We start from the raw sequence: 7,500 nt of genomic DNA on the forward strand, positions 1-7,500 counted from the left end.
CTGACAACCAACACTACACAATTTACCTTTGACAATCACCATGGGATCGGCTTCACTGCACACAAGAACATAGCCTATGGCTAATAAAGGAGATGGTTGTGGAGGCTGTGCTCTATGTTTACATGTGCACTCAATAGGCCTGCACACATATAAGCAACCCCCCCCCCCCCCCACACACACACACACACACACACACACTCAGGACATGCACTACACACACATATAAACCATCTTACATGTGCACAAACACTCAACACATACAGAAACACACAAGAACACACACGTCAAGAGCAGACATCCTGAAGTGGATCTATCATTGCCAGATATATTATAGTAACTGCAGCGCTTCAATTTGCCACGTTAATATTTGCTGAATTGCCTGAAGAAAGATTTTCTTAATTGAATGATTGGAATACCTGGTTGATGAGGAGTAACTCAATATTTGTAATCGATTCAGAATGTAAAATTGCATTAGAGATCTAGATCACTGCAATGCTGACATTTTATTAAGAGTAAACAGATGAGCAAAGTAGATGAAGGCATGCCAGTCAACACATTCCTGTGTGTTATTGAAAGGTCATGACACTACTCATATCAAAGAAAAGTGTAATAGTATACTGTTCACAGAAAACCACCCTGTTTTCCACTGAGACTCCAAATAACTAGTGCTGTCAAACGATTAAATTTTTTAATCACGATTAATCGCTGAATTCCTATAGTTAATCACGATTAATCACATATTTTATATGATTAAAATTCTATTATTTTGCATTTATGAACTTTCCAGGAGTCCATATTAACAATAAAGCAATTATTGTTTATCTTGATTGGGATTCAAATGAAAGCAAAGCAAGTTACTTTATTAACTGAACTTTAAGACATAGGTCTTTCAAATCAAATTTCAAAAGATGTGCAGCAGACCTGAGGAAACACTATATTCTTCAGAAATATAGCTGATGTAAACTGAAAAAAAATGCTACTGCAGAAGTGCATGCACAAAATGTAGGCCTACACACATTATAAAGGGCATAACAAACAGAAAATATTATATTCATACTATATTCATTACCTTTTTCAGTTGAAAATAAGGAACTTTTCAACATGAGTGCATTGCCATTTTACAGGCCTATACAGTCTATGGTGCACTGTCACTTGCCACACACATCAATGCCGAAGTTTTAACAGGCAAACACTGGATGAACAATGGATTTTATGGAGCAGCGACCAAATATAACTGAATCGTGATTACACGGCTGCAAAGTGCGATGCTGGTGTGCGGAGTTGTATTGAAAAGAATGGAATCTAATGTAAATGAATGTCGAAAGCAGAGTGCATCGCAAATAGTAGCAGCCAAAGAGGAATGTTGATAACAGAACAAGTGACGGTGAAAAAATCTTTGGCGGCACACAACTAATGCGTCAGCCTAGGCTACTACTCTTTGGCCGGCTCGTTAGCCCAACCAAGTGTGTGCAGCATGCCTTTACGTAGCCTACTAACGGCACATCATCATAAAGATACATTTGATCTGCATCTGCATCACGCCCCATTTTAGCGGAAAACATGTTAACATTATATCATTGAAAGACAGCTAGTAATCACACCTTGACGTTACATGTAGTTATTAATTCACAGGACATTCAATCATTTTACTCACAGCAGTTATGAAGAATTGTGTTTATGTAACTTACTCATGTCGAAACGATGTACATTACCAACCTTATTCGTTTGCAATACCCAATGTATTATACAAATTTAGCATGTACACTTATCATAACATCCCATGCAAAACGGTTAGCTTGCTAGCTAGCTAACTGTGGAACTTCAGTATAGCCAATTATCTCACCTAGTTGTAGGAAATAGGCTACGTTCATATTACAAGTGATAGAATGAATGTGTGACTTATGTTTAGTTGATGTTATGACATGTAAAGTTAAGCTTGCTGAACTTAATTAGTCAGCCACGGGCAGTTTGACTGTGCCTATCGATACATTTGTGACACTCCTGTTAGTAAACTGGAGAGAGCAAAACATAGGAACATGGTCACATTAATCCCATAAACACACAGATAACTCTTACACCAACCTTATTTTGTGCCTTTTATTCATGTTTGTTTCAAGATTTAGTAAGTTTACTATAAGCACGTTTCACTCTCCACTTTGATGCAGCATAGATTTCCATTATATCAGTCATCTTCCCCCTAAAAGGGGGCGTGTATGCAGCACATACGACGTTCTGTTCCATTCCATTCGCCAGTGCGTATTGTTTAGTTTCCGGTCTGGCTAGATCGGTGTGGTGTTGTAGTTGATCTAACGTTACTAGTCGTTGCAACAGCATGTGAAAAAACTACAAAGTTTGTTACACCAAAATGAACGTTAATCTCGCGATAAAAAAATTGACGCCGTTAAAATAGGTTTCCATTAACGCCGTTAATAACGCGTTTAACTGACAGCACTACAAATAACGCATTTGTTTGTAAGTCCGTTTGGGACGACGCTTTCTGTGTGCAGTTTGTTCACTGTGTGTGTGTGTGTGTCTCTCTCTCTCTCTCTATTTCTGTGTCTGAGTGTGTGTGTTTGTATGGACAGTGAGCAAATACAGGTTATTCTGACCTAGCTACGACTCAAAAGGGATGTTAATGGAGAAACAGTGCATCACCAGGCAGATAGACAGAGATACCACTTACTTTAACATAACTGTGTAAGTGTTTCTGTGAGTGAGTCTGTGTGTGTGTGTGTGTGTCAGAGAGAGAGAGAGAAATGGTTTTTTTACATGCTTCCATGTGCCTTATGAGGTGATCCGACTGGGAATTGAGAGAATGAGATCTTCCTGGAACCAGAGCTTAGTGAGCGGAGCTGAGCAGTGTGAATATCCCGCTCCTCGCTCAGGTGGCTGTTCACTCTGCCGCTCCTCCGCTCAAATTCGCGCCAGGTCGCTCCGCTCAATTTCGCTCCCCGCTCCACTTAAAAATTCTCCCGCTCCAGTGAAATCGTTCCACGCTCGCTCCAATTTAAGAGAGGGAGAAATAATCCACAAGCTGAATTGTCACCATAAACAGAAAACTTAAATCCCAAAGAACTAAGAGGCCTATTTCACTTAAAGAACATTTATTTTCAAAGATAGTGCAACACCGATATAGTGCAACAACCAACAAGCTTGGCAACGTCAATACACATAAGCCTAAAACTAAAGGGATCAGTGGGATTAATTGCATAAAGAATACAGGCTTAGCATCCAAGTTTTACTTTAGCCTTCTATATGATATGAAGCATATTTAAATTGCTCATGTTTTTCTTTAACCTGATTTCGTTCCGCCTAGCTCCACTCACATCCATCTGGGATCACTTCCGTTGAGAGTGATTTTTGATAAGCCCCAGCCTTCTGAAACACCACTCCAATGGATCGATCCCAGATGGATGAGTGGAGCTAGGCGGAACGAAGTTCATCTAGCGAGAGTCAGGTTAGTTTTTCTTTGCTCTCCATAGCACACTCTCATGTTTCCGCAAAGTGTCTTCTTAGATTCCAAAATTAATCTTAACTCACTGAAACAGTGTCACCACATGGTTGTTTGTGCTCTACATTGTTAGTAGGCTATCTATATATAGTATACTTTTTTGATCCCGTGAGGGAAATTTGGTCTCTGCATTTATCCCAATCCATGAATTAGTGAAACACACTCAGCACACAGTGAACACAAAGTGAGGTGAAGCACACACTAATCCCGGAGCAGTGAGCTGCCTGCAACAACAGCGGCGTTTGGGGAGCAGTGAGGGGTTAGGTGCTTTGCTCAAGGGCACTTCAGCCGTGCCTACTGGTCGGGGTTCAAACCGGCAACCCTCCGGTTAGTCCGAAGCGCTAACCAGTAGGCCACGGCTGCTCCACAATCTAGTTGTTTTGTAGGAATAGTAGGCCTACACATGACTTCAGTTTCCTTGCTAAAATATTTAACAAGCTCCATCCCCATCAACAAACTTACAATGGATTTGGGCACGTGGTGTCTGAGCAGTATCGGAGCGACATTGGAGCGGATCAGAGCGGCCGCTCCAGCCTCTAAATTAAAAAGCGCTACAACAAAATTCCATCCACTCCGCTCCTCGCTCGCTCACACTCCGCTCCGCTCATTAGCTCTGCTTGGAACTCAACCTGTTTGCAGAAAAATGCATTAGAGTGACAGATTGACAGTCACCTTTCCCTAAAGTATCATGTGTCTTTCTGAGGCCTGTGTCTGAGGTAAACACTCATTTATCAGATGCCATACCCTCTCATGTCAAAGTCCCATGCACAATCAGTAGCTGTCATGGCAGAGCAGAGTGGTGATGTATATTTGATAAGGAGAAACATTTGAACCCTGTCGTGTCATTTGAACCCTGTTGAAAAGGGGGGCGGGATGTTTGCTGGATGTCAGTGGGAACACATGTAGCTGTGGCTGTGGTTGGTGTCCTGCGATTGTAGAATGAATGCTACTGTACTCCTCCCTGTAGTGTGTGTGTGTGTGTGTGTGTGTGTGTGTGAGTGTATGTGAGTGTGTGTGTGTGTGTGTGTTTGTGTATGTGTGTGTGTGTGTGTATGTGAGTGTGTGTGTGTGTGTGTTGAGAGTGTGTGTGTTTCTGTGTGTGTGTGTGTTGAGAGTGTGTGTGTGTGGTTGCCTGCGGGTCTGTTCTCTCCAGAGGTCCACAGAGCCCAAACGGAGCTGGGTGCCTGTGAGCACACACAACATTTAACAAACTAATGATGGCATTTTTCTGCCCATCTGATTTCCTGACTGCTGCATGTCCAATGGCTTTGGTTCCACTGCAGTGGAATGACAGGCCAGATACAATAAGGATACCACCAAACCAGCCGCACTCACAACCACACACACTCACACAGCAGACAGGGATGCAGAGAAGGAAAAATCTCTCTGAAGGGTAGGTAGAGATGAGAGATATAGGCAGAGAGAGAGAGAGAGAGAAATTTTGAGTGAGTGAGTGAGAGAGAGAAATATTGTATTGTTTTGCGTGTTGTATCGTTGGTTTGTTTTTGTTCTGTCAGATCAGGCATGGAGACATTTAGAATTCTTGGTCCTTGTATTCCTCATCTTTTGTATGAGTTCTTTGCCAATGCAAATGCCTTGCTTATCATGTTAATGTACCTTTGAATTTGAGAGCCAAGGAGGGAAAGCGTGAAGGAGCTGAAGAGAGAAAGATGAATGAAAAAGAAGGAAGAGAAGAATAAGGGAAGAGAAGAATAAGGGACAGACGTTGCAGAAGAGAGAGAGAGAGACTGGAAGTGAAAGATGTGAAGAGCTGAACAGAGACAGCTTGGGGCAATGAAACAGAGAAAGAGGCTCAGGCTAGCTAGCTGGTTCTAGGAGCCTGGATACACATTGGCAAAAATGATTCTAACATAAACTGCCCGGACACTTCCAAATCTGCTTCTCCTGTGTTGTTTATTGTATTTTTTTACCCATTTGCTTTGATGTTTGTTTTTCCTGCCAGTTCAACTCAGTGGGGGTCTCTTTAACAGATGTCTTTAATACACAAGAGTGGATAGCTCATCTGTCATTGGCAGCTCCTGGTCTCATTGTTCATTGTCTTGTGTCCCAGAGAAAGGTAAATATCCTTAGATGGAAACATGGCTGCACTCAGGACAAGCACTTACAAGTCTTCAACTGCATACGTAAGCTACACTCATTTATCGTCCTCCAAAGGTCTATTGGTAACTCTGGGAGAGATGCACACAGAGAGGAAGATGGACAGATGAGAGGAGAATGAGAGACAAAGGGAAATGATGATGATGAAGAAGAAGAAAGGGGTGACATGAGGTATGATATTGTTAAGTATACTTTATATTAAACATGGAGGGATGAGTCATGCTGTTCTCAAAATAGCCAAGAAGAGCAGACTCACTTTAAAATGCAAAATGCAAATAACAACAAAAGAACAGAATCAATCTCGGCCAGCTATCCCCTAAAGGGTCTGAGTGAGAATAACACAGCATGCTTGCAAACAGCACACACACACACACACACACACACACACACACCACTGACCATTGTGCAAACATACACCCACACACAGACACTGCAATTATGTGCACATATATACAAACACACAGTATTCACACTCACAAACACACACATAAACATTGCCACAACTGAAAGAATATCATTCTGAAGGACACATGTCTGTGTCCTTCTATCTGGCTGACTCTCTCTGCCCTCCCAGCATGCAAGTAAGGGATAATGGACAACACAGTGGTTCACAGAAATAAATGCACGGTCGAGGTTGTAAACCAGCCCCGACACGAAGCGGAGGGCCGTTTAAACCTCGTAAGTGCATTCATTTTTTGTGAACAGACCACCGTGGAGTCCATTATCCCGCTTACTCCACTGTTGCCTGTTACAATTTAAACGTTTTAATCGCTAAAACTGTCTTGTTTGTAGAACTACTTTCTTCCGATACATATCAACTAATTTCTCAACGTGCAGGACAAACTGCCGTTACTACTGTAGTTCTAAATGGATGGTTGCTACGGCCAAAGGCCAGTCGTTAGTTCTATCTCTCCCGTTGTCAAGCGGGCGTATCCCAAGATTCTGATGAACTGTAGCTTTGAAACATCGCTATTTTACTTAACCTGCTGTCATCCATCTGGCTAAAAGCCACCTCTGTCATATGCTACAATGTTGCTATGTTCTGAACGTCTGCATTTTACAGCTCGGATGCAACGTGACGGTTCATTTAAACTTCACCACGAGTTCGGCGAATTAAAAAAGGCCTATGCAACAATTTTAGAAAAAATGACCTTAATTATGCAGGTTGAGAGTCGTTCTGATGGTTCTACAAAACTTTTTGGGTCGTTTGGTTGGTGCTTCGTCTTCCCCTAGTGCTTCTCCACAGAAAAACGAATATGCCACTTTCTGGTCGTGGTCCGAACACATCCGGATGTGACTCAGCGGAAGTATCCAATCATGCCTCGAAAATGTAGTCAGATTGTAATTTCTAAAAAGACTTCAAAACGGACTCCGACTTGGCTTTGTTGCTGTTGAAATTGTAAGTAGCCTACCCTTGGGTGAACTTCGTTTTTGTAATGTGGTTTGATAGTCTCTTGAACAATGTGTTTGCTCGACCATTTTATTGTGAGCCCTGTATGTGTTTAGCTTGGTTTCTTGATGGCTAGCTCGCTAGCTAGTGGGGGTTTAGTGTAGCAGTCACTTGTTACCGAAGCTGCAGGGGGAGCTATGTCGTGAAAAATGCGAGCCCAAATTATGCGAAAACCCAGAAACAGCGAAGGAATAACCAGACCTGCATAGGGCTTCTTTACACTATAATTATACAAGTGTGCTACGGTCAAAAAAATGGATCTACTTCATAGGTGTGCAAATAACATACGGTTAATGGTCATTCTAAATTACGTAGGTCAATGGGAAATTTAACCAAGCAGTGGAATAAAGATTATTAGAGCTCAGTAGAGCGTCAGGTCTCAGCGGAACAAGACTTGTCCAGGATGCCGCTGAAACTCAGT

The 7,500-nt window shown here is 42.1% G+C and overlaps 1 protein-coding gene across 2 annotated transcripts in view; it reads right to left on the minus strand.

The window, feature by feature from the left end:
- opn7b (opsin 7, group member b) overlaps positions 1–7,500 on the minus strand; it is a 68,683-nt gene that overhangs the window by 18,415 nt on the left and 42,768 nt on the right. The gene's annotated exons all lie outside the window — the stretch shown is intronic.

This window comes from Alosa sapidissima, chromosome 7 (genome assembly GCF_018492685.1).
Source record: "Alosa sapidissima isolate fAloSap1 chromosome 7, fAloSap1.pri, whole genome shotgun sequence".
NCBI lineage: Eukaryota > Metazoa > Chordata > Actinopteri > Clupeiformes > Clupeidae > Alosa > Alosa sapidissima.